We start from the raw sequence: 15,493 nt of genomic DNA on the forward strand, positions 1-15,493 counted from the left end.
TGAAAGTCAGAGTTACACAGAGAGAGGAGAGGCAGAGGGAGAGAGAGGAGTCTTCCGTCTGATGGTTCACTCCCCAGATGGCCGCAACGGTCAGAGTTGCGCCGATCCAGAGCCAGGAGCCAGGAGCTTCCTCCTGGTCTCCCACGTGGGTGCAGGGGCCCAAGGACTTGGGCCATCTTCTACTGCTTTCCCAGGCCACAGCAGAGAGCTGGATCGGAAGAGGAGCAGCTGGGACTAGAACTGGCACCCACATGGGATGCCAGCACTGCAGGCCAGGACGTTAATGTGCTGCACCACAGCGCCGGGCCCAAGAAATTATATTTGAAAACAGGTTGCCCAAAGGTGTCCAGGTAACTGGAACTGCACACTAGTTTGGGCTTCAGAGTTCTAACTAGCAGTGTCTCCCAAACACTGTGCCAGCTCAGCCCTCTCTCCAGGGTTCCTCTCTCGCTAACCCCTACCAGAAACGCACTTGGTTGTCACCCTGACCGCCAGCAAAACGGCAGGGCAGCACGGACTACGAGAAACTGGCAGTGAGTCAGAGAAGCAGGATAAGGATGAACTGGGAGGGACGCTGTACATGCTTCTCCTGCGCCGCCTCGCGGTTCTTCACGATCCCCCCAGAGGCAGGAAGTACACGGAGATGAGGAAAACGAGACCCAAGGAGATGACGACGCTCGCTCGGGTCAAGCAGCTTTCAGGCTGCTGCAGGCCATCTGTGCTGCCATCACTAACTGACCGAGGCTGAATCCTGAAGAGCTCATCACTTCGCAGGCTGTCCAACACAGGCTGCCCCAAGTCTGGGCTCTGGTGAGGGTCTCAAGGTGGGTGGCAGAGGGCGCTGAGACAGGAAGCCAGGGGCCAGGCTTGCTCTTTTTCTAACAACCCGCCCTCTGGGGGACTCACTCAGAGAGCATTCATCCCCCGCTAGGGAAGGGCGCCAATGATCTGACCGCCTTGCAGTAAAGGGCCGACACCCTGCAGCCTGGCCACACTGAGGACCAAACCTGCAACACACGAACCGCTGGGCGACACACTCAGCCACACCCACACCTCACCAGTGGTAGCAAAAGGATCTGGACTGGACGCAGTGTCTCCACAGCCCACGCAGCTACACATGATAAAACCTCAAGGAAAAATGAGATGCAGAATGTGACAGGAGCCCTGGTAACTGGTGATTTCAAGAGGATTTCCTAAGCACTAAAATACGTGGCAGACACTGTGGATACAACGGGAAAAAAGCACAAACTGCTTCACGTTCTGGCTTCACCTCTTGGAGCTACGTAACGTGAAAAACGTCCTGAGCTGCCTGCCCTGGGTAAGAAATGCCCACTGTCCTCAGAAAGCCACAACGCAGCAGGAAACAACACAACCATCAACCAGGAAGGGGTCACGCGGCAGAGGATTTGTTCTGCCTCAGGGAAGAAGGATTACTTTGCTTATGGAGGACGTTGCCCGATTTATATTTTGAATGAGGATGATTTATTTTTGACTAAATAAACATGATGCTATGGTTCCACACGGTGCATCCCTGAACCACAAGTGGATCGGTTCTCCTAACATATAAACGTCTAGGAGGCTGGAGAGTGGATTCCAGATGATTAGAAAAATAACAAGCAGGGGCCAGCGCTGTGGTGTAGCAGACTGAGCCTCTGCCTATGGCGCCAGCATTGCATATCCATATGGGCACAGGTTCGAATCCCGGCTGCTCCTCTTCCAATCCCGCTCTCTGCTATGGCCTGGGAGAGCAATGGAAGATGCCCAAATGCCTGGGTCTGCACACCCATGTGGGAGACCCGGAAGAAGCTCCTGGCTTGGATCCGCTCAGCTCTGGCCATTGCAGCCATTTGGGGAGTGAACCAGTGGATGGAGGACCTTTCTGTCTCTCTGTCTTTAACTCTACCTCTCAAAGAAATGAGAGAGAGAGAGAGAGAGAGAGAGAGAGAGAAAGAAGGAAGGAAGGAAGGAAGGAAGGAAGGAAGGAAGGAAGGAAGGAAGAAAGGAAGAAAGAAAGGAAGAAAGAAAGGAAGAAAGGAAGAAAGGAAGAAAGGAAGAAAGGAAGAAAGGAAGAAAGGAAGAAAGGAAGAAAGGAAGAAAGAAAGGAAGAAAGAAAGAAAGAAAGAAAGAAGAAAAGAAAGAAGAAAAGAAAGAAGAAAAGAAAGAAGAAAAGAAAGAAGAAAAGAAAGAAGAAAAGAAAGAAGAAAGAAGAAAAGAAAGAAGAAAAGAAAGAAGAAAAGAAAGAAGAAAAGAAAGAAAGAAAGAAAGAAAGAAAGAAAGAAAGAAAGAAAGAAAGAAAGAAAGAAAGAAAGAAAGAAAAGAAAAAAGGAAACGAAAGGAAAAACCAAGCAAAACATGGTTCAAGCATTCAGAGGGAAGTCGAGGCTGAGGGTTCAGAGCAGGCTAGAAGGGACTACGCAGAGGCAGAGCACAGCTGTGTTCGAAGGCAGGCTGCTCCACCTGCGTGGGAAATGACCATCAGCCCACAACAACAATACAGAGGACACAGACAACATCTTCCTTTCAATCTGACACTATCTGAAGAGTACACAAAGGTAAAGAATTATGGTCCTCACCCTGAAAGGAGCTCACAGCTTTCGCACTAAAGGCAATTGTGTTAAATTAGTACGGGCTGGTATGATTAATGAAGAACAGAGTGAGTTGTTAAATCTGAGTAATTCTCTCAAGAAGATGTGGGAAGAGGTATGCAAAGTGAAACAAGCAGGAATCAGGATATCTGAAGAGAATGCATGTGGTTTGTGGGACTGAAGCACAAGGTACAGGACGTGGTGACACACCAGGACACAGGCGGAGCCAGGGCGCCACCAGAGGGGGGCTCCACAGGGAATGCTTCAGCTGCTGGCTGAGAGGGAAGGGAGCCTGCCAGGGCACTGGCCACAGGAGGCCACCAGGCACCTGACCAGAGCTGCTGCAAGGGGCGGGGGGGGGGGGCAAACTTCAATTTTTGCCAGCGCCGCGGCTCACCAGGCTAATCCTCCACCTGCAGCGCCGGCACACCGGGTTCTAGTCCCAGTCGGGGCTCCAAATTCTGTCCCGGTTGCCCCTCTTCCAGGCCAGCTCTCTGCTGTGGCCTGGGAAGGCAGTGGAGGATGGCCCAAGTGCTTGGGCCCTGCACCCCATGGGAGACCTGGAGAAGCACCTGCCTCCTGCCATCGGATCAGCGTGGTGCACTGGCTGCAGCCCACCAGCCGCGGCGGCCATTGGAGGGTGAACCAACGGCAAAGACCTTTCTCAGTCTCTCTCTCTCACTGTCCACTCTGCCTGTCAAAAAAATAAAAATAATTAAAAAAAAAATAAGAAAACTTCAATTTCACTTAAAATGTAAGTAACTGGCTACCACATTGACAGCACTGATCTACAGCACATGGAAACAGAACTTTCTTACCCAGGAAGAAGAATATATCTTGTACAAAGAAAAGGGAAATGAAGATACAATATTGTAAGTTAAGAAAGAAAGTGGGCAGGAAATTGAGAAAATGAACTTGATAATCTCAATGATAACTGAAGTTAGAGGCAAGAGTGAGGTTAAAATCTAAAAGAATGAAGAAAGAGGGGGCTGTTACCACGAAGGGCTAAGTTCAAGAGAAGTGTGAATTGTAAAGTTCAAAACAAAAAACACCACGCTGTAGCCAGCACTGTGGTCTGGTAGGCTAGGCCTCCCCAAGCAGCACAAGCATGCCAGATGGACAAGGGTTCAAGTCCTGGCTGCTCCTCTTCTAATCCAGCTGCCTGCTAACAGCCTGGGAAAGCAGTGGAAGACAGCCCAAGTGCCTGGGCCCACGCACCTGTATGGGAGACCAGAAGAAGCTCCTGGCTTCAGATCAGCCCAACTCCGGCCATAGTAGCCATCTGGGGAGCAAACCAGCAGATGGAAGACCTTTCTCTCTGTCTCCACCTCTACCTCTCAAATAAACAAAATCTTTAAATAAAATTAAAAAAAAAAAGGGCCGGCGCCGTGGCTCACTAGGCTAATCCTCCGCCTGTGGCGGCAGCACAACGGGTTCTAGTCCCGGTCGGGGCGCCGGATTCTGTCCCGGTTGCCCCTCTTCCAGGCCAGCTCTCTGCTGTGGCCAGGGAGTGCAGTGGAGGATGGCCCAAGTGCTTGGGCTCTGCACCCGCATGGGAGACCAGGAGAAGCACCTGGCTCCTGGCTTCAGATCAGCGCGGTGCGCCGGATGCAGCACACCGGCTGCGGCGGCCATTGGAGGGTGAACCAACGGCAAAAGGAAGACCTTTTTCTCTGTCTCACTGTCCACTCTGCCTGTCCAAAAAAAAAAATAAATAAAAATAAAAAAAAAAAGCGGCTATAAAAGGATATTGTGAGGACAACTGGCAAAGCTAATATGGGTGGAAGATTAAATAATACTGTTGCATAAATGTTAAATTTTCTGATTTTGGTAACATTCTCACTGTATTATGAGAATATTTGTGTTCTAAGGAAACAGATACCACAAGTACTTAGAGGTAAAGGGCTGGGCCTTCAGCCTGCTCTCCAGTGACTCAGGAAGGAGGAACAGAGGACAGGGAATACGACAGAGCAAACAGGACAGAATTTATCAGCTGGGAGCCAGGAGTAGGATATCCCAGAGACCTGTTAGTGCTGTTCATGCAAGCTCTGTGTAAAGGTTTGAAATCACAACAAAATAAAAAGCCACAGAAAAATTCTTAGTGGTGTCAAAATACAGAACAACGCGATATTTTTCTGGCAGCACTTAGCAGGTCGGTTTTAGTGGCAGCGTAGATGGTAGAATGGGTCTAAAATTAAGAGCTAAGAACAGCAGGAAGAAAAATGCATGGAAAAAGCATTTATGAAAAAAAACTATGCAGGGATTTAAAATTTTGCACCCAAATAAACTCATCTTTAAATTCCACTTTCCATAAATGTTTAAAAATACTGTGCACATACACAACAGGTTACTTATTCAGCCTAAAAGGAATGAAATCCTGATGTATCCTATAACATAAATGAATCTTGAAATTATGCTAAGTGAAACAAGTCAGACACAAAATGACAAATATTCGCTGACTCCACTTACATGAAGCAGTCAAATTCAGAGACAGGAAATGCAATGTTGGTTACCAGGGACCAGAGAGGGGAAGGACTAGGGAGCTGCTGTTCTATAGGTACTGGAGTTCAGTTAGGTACCATTTCAAAAGTTCTTTATCGGGTACAATTTCAAAAGTTGTGGCCAGCGCTGCGGCTCACTAGGCTAATCCTCCACCTGCAGCGCCGGCACCCCGGGTTCTAGTCCCGGTTGGGGCGCCAGATTCTGTCCCGGTTGCCCCTCTTCCAGGCCAGCTCTCTGCTGTGGCCAGGGAGTGCAGTGGAGGATGGCCCAGGTGCTTGGGCCCTGCACCCCATGGGAGACCAGGAGAAGCACCTGGCTCCTGCCTTCGGATCAGCGCAATGCGCCGGCCGTAGCGGCCATGTGGGAGGTGAACCAACAGAGCGAAGACCTTTCTGTCTCTCTAACTGCCTGTCCAAAAAAAAAAAAAAAAAAAAAGTGATGCGGAGCCGGCGCTGTGGCACAGCAGGTCTGAAGCACTGGATCCCATATGGGTGCCAGTTCTAGTCCCGGCTGCTCCTCTTCCAATCCAGCTCTCTGCTATGGCCTGGGAAAGCAGCAGAAGATGGCCCAAGGCCTTGGGCCCCTGCACCTGCGTGGGAGATCCGGAGGAAGCTCCTGGCTCCTGGCTTTGGATTGGCGTAGCTCCAGCCATTGCAGCCAATTGGGGAGTGAACCAGTGGATGGAAGACCTCTCTCTCTTTCTCTCTGCCTCTCCTCTCCTTATGTAACTCTTTCAAATAAATAAATAAATCTTAAAAAAAAAAAAAAAAGTTGTGGTACAGCAGGCTAAGCGGTAGCTTGGCACATCCACACACATTCTATACTGGAGTTCCTGGGTTCAAGTCCCGGATACTCTACGCTTCTGATCCAGCTTTCTGTTGATGGGCCTGGGAGGCAACAGATGATGGCCCAAGTGTTTGGGTTCCTGTCAACCACGTAGGAGACCCAGATGGAGTTCCTGGCCCAGCCCTGACTGCCCGAGGTGCTTAGGGAGTGAATCAGCAGGCAGAAGAGTCTCTGTGTCACTCTGTCTTTCAAATAAAATCTTAAAAATAAAATTAAACGAAAGTTCTGGAGATCGATAGTGGTGATAGCTGATACTTAATGCTGTTGATCTACTTAAAAATGTTTTAAATGGAGGGCCAGCACTGTGATGTAATGGGTAAAGCAGTGGTCTGCTGTGTCGCCATCTCACATGGGCACCGGTGCATGTCCTGGCTGCTCCTCTTCCAATCCAGCTCCCTGCTAATGGCCTGGGAAAGCAGCAGAGGATGGCCCAAGTGCTTGGGGGAAGAAGCCCCTGGTTCCTGGCTTCAGATCAGCCAGCTCTTTTTGGCCTTTTGGGGAGTGAACCAGCGGATGGAAGATCTCTCTCTATATATATAACTCTGCTTTTTAAATAAATTAAAAAAAACTTTAAAAAAAAGTTTTAAATGTCAAGTTTTATGTATATTTTATCACAATCAAAAAAAAAAAAGGATGAGCTAGTGATGTTGCACCACTACAAAACCAGCAAAGACCACATATTGTATGTTTCCATTTATAGAAATGTCAATAAAGGGAAAGCTCTGTCAGAGGGCAGATTGTTGGTTACCCAGGAATGGGGGGTGGGAGAGGAGGTACAGGCAGACTGGGGACTGTTTTTTAATGGGCTCGAGAGATATTTTGGATGACATATTCTAAAACTGAATTTGGATTTTAATTGTACAACTTTGTAAATTTACTGAAAATGATCGAACATTTATGAAATGGGTAGATTTTGTGGTATGTAAGTTTCGTCTTATTACGAGAAAAAACCTTGACCTACCAAACTGGCAATCTCTGAAAAGCATTAACACATACGCATAGCGTGGGTACAGATGAGCTATCTTCTTCATATCTTCCTAGCAAGACATGCTAGGAACCATGCAGGAACATTCGGCGTGGTTGTTAAGAGGCCCACATCCCATACAGGAGTGCCTGGCTTCAAAACCACTCTTCCGCTCCCGGCTCCAGCTTCCTGGTGACGTAGACACTGGGGAAGCAGCAGCGAGGGCTCCAAGAACTGGGTTCCGCCCACCGATGTTGAGACCAGGCCTGAGTCCCAGGAGTCCGAGGCCTGGCCTGAAGGCCACTCTGAGCATCTGCAGAGTGAATTAGTGGACGGCTCCCTGTCTCTTCCATCAGTCAATAAAATGTGAACTTCAAGTTTTCTCCAGTACAGTAAGTTAAAAACACGCATACTTTTTTACCCGAAATTCCACGTCCATGAATTTATACTAAGGACACGCAACAATGGTAGCATTGCTTCTCACAGAAAAGAAAAAAAATTGGCCCCAAAGTGGCAAGAATAGGGAGATGGTTACACTACCTCCAGTGCTTGAAGCAACAGAATTGCATGCAGCCGTTCACGGTTACGGTCCCACTCACGAGCTTACACGAGCATCCTCGGCACAGAGCGGGACTAGCGCCTTTAACGCTCTACTTGCAATCGGCACAGCACCCGTACGCAGCAGGCATTCATTCCTATGTTCTGAGTGAACGAAGAATAACTTCACAGAAAGATTTCACAATATGCGTGAGGCCGAGCCACACACACACAAACACACCTGACTTCTGGGCGGGTGAGGGGGAAAGGGAGGCATGATGACAGAGCAAGACAGAGACAGACGGCAGGGACGGGAGAAGGCGCCTTGCTCACGCGTCTCAGGTGTTTACCTGGAAGAGCAATGGCCTGAAAACAGACGGAGCTAGACACACAGGCCTCACGCCCGTGGCAAGCCCTTGTGGAACAGGCACAAGTCAGCAGCCACCACGGGAGACGACCACAGGCCTGTGTCCTCTGGGACCGTCTCGGTCAGGGCAGCAACAGGAACACCCTGCTGCAGGTGCCCTGTTCACTCCGCACAGGAACTCAGGAGCAGGAGCGGGAGCGGGAGGAAGCCACGCCAGGTCTGGGGACCAAGGAGGAGTTAAGGGACCTCAATCTTCTCAACCAGACGCAGGCTGCAGTGCGGGAGGCAAACTCAGGACGGGGCGTGAGGAGGCAGACGTGGTGCACAGCGGTGGCAGCTGTGAGTCTGATTTACCTCTGTGTCCACTGTCTAATTCAGAGCCAGACCTGTAGGCCAGGAAGTGCAAAACCCTCCACTGACTTTAAAGAGAGTCCTGAATCTCAAAACTCAACACACCTCAGTAACTTGTTCCAAAAAAACAGCTCTGCCCGCCTCTTTCTTGCAAGAGCACGTCACTCTCTCTGCCATTCTTGTCTTCGCATCTTAGTCATTTCTGACCCACAGCCCTCCTCCCCCCAAAATGTAAATTAGTCGTTAGATCAGTATTTCACATGTGGCCAGCACACCTGCTTAGGTGCTGGCCAGTTATGCCTCAGTTATTAGGTGTGTCTCCCGGCAAGTCTCACAGGAAGTGACCTTTCTCACCGGACTTCTGCTAACAGAGTAGGTGCCAAACACACTCCGCCTCCTGTGTTCCCGACCAAAGGGCCTTAAACAGACAGAGAAGCACAGTGCTGACATACTCTCAGCCTAGATTTAAAGTCGAGCTCTGTTTCTTGTGGGCTATGTGAGCTGAACCCCCCAATGCCTTGCCCCTCTTTACTGTAAAGGAAGATACTCGAGCAGGCATGATCAGACCATGGCCTAGATCCACAGTCCAGAGAGGGCCCAGCATGAAGAGAGCAGGCTCGCTCTGCCCATCTCTCCAGCCTCATTCTGCCACTGTTGCTCAGGGCCCTTTAAGCTCCAGGGGTCCCTGCTCTCTCTCAAGCTATGAGGCCTGCCTCCTGGTTGCCTTTTATTTATCTTCTAATCTTAGCACAGCCCCTTTATCCTTTATAAAGTCTTCTGACTCCAGTCCTATTAAGATCTGGTCTCTACCTTGTTTCACTGAACATTTTAATTCTCTGCATGTTTCCTCAACATATGTTTCTAGCAAAGCACTGAGTAAGTGCTTAAGAAACCAATTCACAGGACTGGGTAAGTTTAAACTAACACGTGTACACCAGGGCACAAATTAGGTGCTCAGTCCACCAAACTACACCCACTCCTTATCAAGAGAAGTGAAGATAGATCAATTGATTAATACATTTCTTTTTTTATTTATTTATTATTTTTTAATTTTTTGACAGGCAGAGTAGACAGTGAGAGAGAGAGACAGAGAGAAAGGTCTTCCTTTGCCGTTGGTTCACCCTCCAATGGCCGCCGCAGCCGGCGCACTGCGCTGATCCGTTGGCAGGAGCCAGGTGCTTCTCCTGGTCTCCCATGGGGTGCAGGGCCCAAGCACTTGGGCCATCCTCCACTGCACTCCCTGGCCACAGCAGAGAGCTGGCCTGGAAGAGGGGCAACTGGGACAGAATCCGGCGCCCCAACCGGGACTAGAACCCAGTGTGCCGGTGCCACAAGGCGGAGGATTAGCCTAGTGAGCCGCGGCGCCGGCCCAATTGATTAATACATTTCTTAAGAAGAAATTCTTGTGGCTGGCACTGTGGCATAGCAGGTACAGCTGCCACGATGGCTCAAGCATCCCATATGGGTGCTGGTTCCAGTGCTGGCTGCTCCACTTCCAATCCAGCTCCTTGTTAGTGCACCTGGAAAAGCAGCTGAGCATGGCCCAAGTCCCTGGACCCCTGCACCCATGTGGGAGACCTGGAAGAAGCTCCTGGCTCCTGATCAGCCCAGCTCCAGCCACTACAGCCATTTGGGGAGTGAACCAGCAGATGGACGATCTCTCCCTCTCTCTAAAATAAACCTTAAAAAAAAAAAAAAAGGGAGGAGGAGAAGGAGAAGAAGGAGAAGGAGGAGGAGGAGGAAGGAAGGAAGGAAGGAAGGAAGGAAGGAAGGAAGGGAGGGAGGGAGGGAGGGAGGGAGGGAGGGAAAGAAAAGGAGAGAAGAGAAGAGAAGAGAAGAGAAGAGAAGAGAAGAGCAGAGCAGAGCAGAGAAGAGAAGAGAAGAGAAGAGAAGAGAAGAGAAGAGAAGAGAAGAGAAGAGAAGATTCTTATTTTAAGCTTATAGGAAATCAAAGAACCAGAAAATGGAAACTCAGCAGAAAGGGAAAGGTGGAAGGTGGGGAGCCAGAAGCTGTCGAATCTTCACAAAAATCCTTGGGGATCCAGAACTCTAACAATTCTACCACTTGATGCTTACCGAAATAAGAAAGAACAATGCTTGTCAGCCCTGTCCATCACAGTGAGCTTGAGATCACAAACCCCAAGTTCAGAATATTAATAAAATTACTGAGATCACCAGGGAGCTTCAAAAACAATGTCTGGCAGCCTCCCTGCCTTGGACTGCCCTTCCTCCCCAAGCAAACCTGGACGGTCCACACACACAGGGTCCCAGCCTTGCCAGTGTGAATCCAGGCTCTGACCTGTGATCAGCTCTTCGTCACCTGTCAAGTTCCCGAATGTCTCCACGGCTTTATGGTCATTTGTGACACTGGGACAAAAGTAACACCCATCTTACGACACTACAGTCTGACGAACTCTCTGGTTCTCACCGTGGTCTCACAGCCAGGCCACTCCTGCAGCCTCAGTGGCCTCCATGCCTCTTCCCCACCCAGTGAGAGCTCCCCGGATGAGTGGGAAATCAGAGCGCACACGCTAACCCAGCGTCCAGCCTTCAGCTGGAGCATCTGGAATCTCTTATTCTCCCCATGTTACCACTTTCAGGTGAATATTATAAAATGCTGCTCTACATTCAAAATAAACTATTCAAAAAAAGGCTGTCACTGGGTGGTCTCAAACATATGGAACCAATCTTCAAGGCAGGGCTCAGATGTTGCTTTTTCTGGTTTCCTGATTGTCTTAGCTTACAGTGCTCTTGGTCCCCACGGAGCACCCACGACAATCACGTATAGAAACCCCATATGTCACTGGTAATACACAGCGCCGACCTACCGGACAGAAGACAGCCACTCACCCCGGCCAGCTGCACCTAACAGGAGGTGAACTTCTCTCAGAAAAGCACTACCCCAATTCCCTCTGCACTCAGCTGAGTAACCACCTAATTAGGTTCTAAACACACAACCCAGTAAGAATTTGCTACTGAAACAATTATTTTAGGTCATTAATGGGATCCTTTCAGTACAGATGTTCCTTTTAAATACTCTGCCAAGAATAAGTTTTCCTACAAAAAGTAAACGTATTTTATAAAGCTCTTTAAAACTGAGATCCAGTATTCATTAAGACATATATCTTGAGCAGTTATCTAAAAAATTTAAGAAAAAAATGGTTGTATATTCTACTTACCAAAGCTAAAGAAAAAAATCCTTCCCAAATTATAGAAAAGTACATTACACAAAAAAGTAAAACTAAAAATCTACAAAACAAACTATTTTACACCTTTTAATTTAAAGACAGCAAAATCTTACTTGGGATAATTAAGTATGCCAATAAGACTCCTGAGAAGCACGGCACTTTCTTTCTCAACAAAGCTTCAGACTGGAAAACAAAAACCAAAAGCACCCCTGCTTTCATAACCAGTAACACAAACTTTTATTACAAGCCTATAACTACCTTTACCTCCAACTATAATTAAATATTCGACCGCTTCAAAAAATTATTGGTAATAGTTACCCATACTTCAAAGTTCTATCCATTTGGTCTTCTTCCTTTACCAGCTTGCTTTTAGAGCTATGGATGAGGGGCCAGCACTGTGGCATGGGCAGGCTAAGCTGCCGCCTGCAATGCCAGCATCCCATAAGGACTCAGGGCTTGAGTTCTGGCTGCTCCAATCCAGATCCTGCTAATGCGCCTGGCAAAGCAGTGCAAGATGGCCCAAATGCTTGGGCCCCTGCACCCATGTGGAAGACCCTGATAAAGCTCCTGGCTCCTGGCTCCGGTCTGGCCCAGCCCTTGCCATTGTAGCCACTGGGAGTGAATCAGTGGATGAAAGATTTCTCTCTCTCTCTGACTCTCCCTCTGTTAACTTCACCTTTCAAATAAATAAATAGATCTTTAAAAAAAAAAAAAAAAAAAGCTGTGAATGAAAACACTTTTTGGAGGGTGGGTAATTTCTCTTTAAAACATGTTGCGGGTGATAGCAGTGCCAGGTGAAGAGAAAAACAATGAAATATTTTAAATGAAACATATTCCAAGTCAACTATTTCTGTTTACCTCAATTTTCATGTGATGCAGGCTACAATATTCAAGTTTTGTTAATAAAAAGAATACACATGGCCTCTCTCTACCCCCCTACCTTTAAGTTACTCAGTAGAAGTTCTGAGGCCTGTGTCCACAGGTATATACTTTTTTCTTTTCATTTTTTAAAAAACTGTATTTATTTATTTGAGAGGTAGAGTTACAGACAGAGAAAGGGAGAGACAGAGGTCTTCCATCCGCTGGTTCACTCCCCAAATGGCCACAACGGCAGGAGCTGTACAGATCTGAAGCCAGGAGCCAGGAGCTTCTTGCGGGTCTCCCACGAGGGGGCAGGGGCCCAAGGACTCGGGCCATCTTCTGCTCTTTGCCCAGTGGAGCAGCCAGGACTTGAACTGGCGCCCTTATGGGACAGCCGGCGCTGCAGGTGGAGGCTTAACCTACTGTACCGCAGCGCTGGCCCCCACAGGTGTGTATACCTTAACACACCTGGATGCAAAACGAGCACAGATCCCGGGCACCTGCTATCTAAGGAGGCCACTAGCAGTTCAAATAACTCGGAGTGCTTTCACTTTGCCAACTCTTCCTCTGAGACAACTGGGTCTCAAGCTTTTGTTAAATATAAGGAATCAACAGCTTTGAAATTCAAAAGTGAACCCGTTTAGAAAACCACCTTTACCTTCCTTATATCTCATTCTTTTATCTTACATTTGGAGGATGATGAGGAATCATGCCTTTTTTCAGAGTTTCAAAAATTGTTAGAAACCTTTTTCTGAAAATGTTTTTCTTAAAGTATTTTTAGACTTGGGCAGCAAGTTTTGAGTGTGCCCTTGAAGGAGGAACTGCAAACGGACAGTTAAAGGGTGCAGAGAGCGGTGTGGGAAAAGGGCAGAGAACTGAGCAGGAGCCAGGTGGCAGGGCCCGAGCTCAGTGCTTACAGGCAAAGACTTTGACCTGGCAATGCTGGGTCAGCGTGCGCTCGTCACCGGCCAGCTAAGGCAACTTTGTACAGATCAGTCTTTCTGGACTCTCTGTTGAGGGAGGTACCGATACTGTAGCTCTTAGGGTTGTTTGGGGACTACCTGAGAAAATACTCAGCACAGACTCGGCTGGTGTCATTAATCACCCTGGGTTGTTAATGTTCACAGGGCTACCAGGAATCAGTGGCAAATTTTAAACAGAGAAAAAGAGACATGACTACACCGTAAATAATGCATTACACAGAGCCCAAACTGGAAGTAAACATCAGTTAGCTGGCTATTTTAGTAATGTTGGTGAAAAACCATAGTGTGGCCTGGGCTAAGGAAGGGAAAAAGCAAACGTGGATGGAGTCTAGAGATAGCACAGACTGGAAATGGACAGGGCCCTGTGGCGAATGGAAGTGACAGGGAAGCAGCAGAATGACACCCAGGCGCTGGCCTGGACAGTTCATTTTGGTGACCTGGAGACGTGGGGCTCCAGGTCTGGGAACTATTAACATACATAGGATGTTATACACCACACAGAAAGGGCAGGGGCTGGCGACACCCACCAGGCTCTGTGGCTTGACGGCTGGTAAGGGGAAAGCTGCACGGGACGCAGGCATGCAGGCAGCCTCAGCAAGTTCATGGGAGGAGGGGAGGAGGGGGGGAGGGGGGGAGGGGAGGAGGGGAGGAGGGGAAGAGGGGAGGGGGGGGGAGGGGAGGAGGGGGGAGGCGAGGAGGGGAGGAGGCAAGGAGGGGAGGAGGCGAGGAGGGGAGGAGGCGAGGAGGGGAGGAGGGGAAGAGGGGAGGAGGGGGGGAGGGGGGGAGGGGGGGAGGCGAGGAGGGGAGGAGGCGAGGAGGGGAGGAGGGGAGGAGGGGGGGAGGGGAGGAGGGGAAGAGGGGAGGAGGGGGGGAGGGGAGGAGGGGGGGAGGCGAGGAGGGGAGGAGGCGAGGAGGGGAGGAGGGGAGGAGGGGGGGAGGGGAGGAGGGGAGGAGGGGAGGAGGGGAAGAGGGGAGGAGGGGGGGAGGGGGGGAGGGGGGGAGGGGAGGAGGGGAGGAGGGGAGGAGGGGAGGAGGTGCAGCGAGCAGGGCTGACAGAGTGCTCACCAGCATCCGCGGCAGGTGTGTTTACAGACCCAGTGAGCGTAAACTGGGGGAGAAAAGTGTACAACGAGAATAGATGGATGCGCTCTCCTCCACCAAAATACTGCTAAACAACCACAAAACTTTCAAGTTCACTTTTTCTGATGACATCCAAACAGAAAACCGAATTCAAACAGGCTCACAGACACCTGTTCTAAGTCTGCGCTTCCTAAGTCACTGACAGAGGAGTGACCACCTAAAACATTCACCTCTTTTCGTAAAGACAACATGGAGGAAAAACACCACTGAGCCGGTCATTTCCCGTCATGGAACAAGGAAACCTCATACACGCCAAGCCAAGTGCTAGCTTCTTGCAAGTTTTGTCAATTTACCCCCCATTACGATTCCTTATATTATAGAGGGAAAAAAAAAAACCACACACTCTCCTTAAATTAGCTAACAGGGAAGACTGTGAAAGCACTGGATATACCCTCTGTGATTTTTCCATTAAAAAGAATAAAACAGCTGTTACTATTCACATTTTTGCCCCAATATCAAGGTCAATTTAAGGGTATTTCTCTCCCAATAGGAAACGGAGGACGCTCCTTAGCTTTGCCAACCAGATACACCGCAGAGAGACCACCAAGATCACAGCTTCTCAGAACTCCAGTGTCCCAAGAGCAGGCAAACCTTCACCTTGTCCTTCTGTTAAAACAGGATCAACTGCCAAAACTTGGAGTGACTTTTACTAAAATGATTACTTTAAATTATTTTCATCTCTCTGGCAGCAAAAGGATTACGTTTTGTTTAGAAGAAAATCTAATACAAGGAGACTTCAAAAGCTCAGGGAAACGCATGCTGTGGAAAACCTACGCCTAGATCTCAAAGACTTCTGCACAGTAAATCCCCCTTTAAACTCCACTGCCCAAGAGCTTCTCGAGGTGCCCATGCATTTCACATTTTCCCAAATTCAGAAATATTAAGAGATAAAAATGTGGTAAATTTTAAGTTTTTCTATTCTATTCCAAATGTTAAAAAAAAAAACTAGTGTCTGGAAAAATTATCCTTCAATGATAAGGATTAAAATAGACATTAAAAAAAACTCTCCCCGGAAACACTGAGTGACAAACATTCCAACAGTAAGTCGAAACAAAGTTTAAAGAAAATAAGTGGCATCACTTCAACTGCAAAATGAGCTAACAACTTTCCTGTTCAAGAGCACTGGACCTGCGGCTCAGAGCTCAGCCCGGGGCCTGCCTTTGCCCCCA

The 15,493-nt window shown here is 48.7% G+C and overlaps 1 protein-coding gene across 20 annotated transcripts in view; it reads right to left on the reverse strand.

Moving 5' to 3' along the window:
* The window catches only part of ZFAND6 (zinc finger AN1-type containing 6), a 78,401-nt gene that overhangs the window by 46,479 nt on the left and 16,429 nt on the right, over positions 1-15,493 (reverse strand). For 2 of the 20 annotated variants that reach the window (XM_089309534.1, XM_089309531.1), the window contains exon 1: positions 11,454-11,518. The exons of the other annotated variants lie outside the window; for them this stretch is intronic. The gene's annotated coding sequence lies outside the window, so the exon portion shown is untranslated. Of the gene's footprint in view, positions 1-11,453; positions 11,519-15,493 lie in introns of those variants that run through there. 20 annotated transcript variants of the gene reach the window in all.

The sequence above is a fragment of the Oryctolagus cuniculus genome, chromosome 12, assembly GCF_051225735.1.
Source record: "Oryctolagus cuniculus isolate XC-2025 breed Fujian yellow rabbit chromosome 12, ASM5122573v1, whole genome shotgun sequence".
In the NCBI taxonomy this organism is placed as follows: Eukaryota; Metazoa; Chordata; class Mammalia; order Lagomorpha; family Leporidae; genus Oryctolagus; species Oryctolagus cuniculus.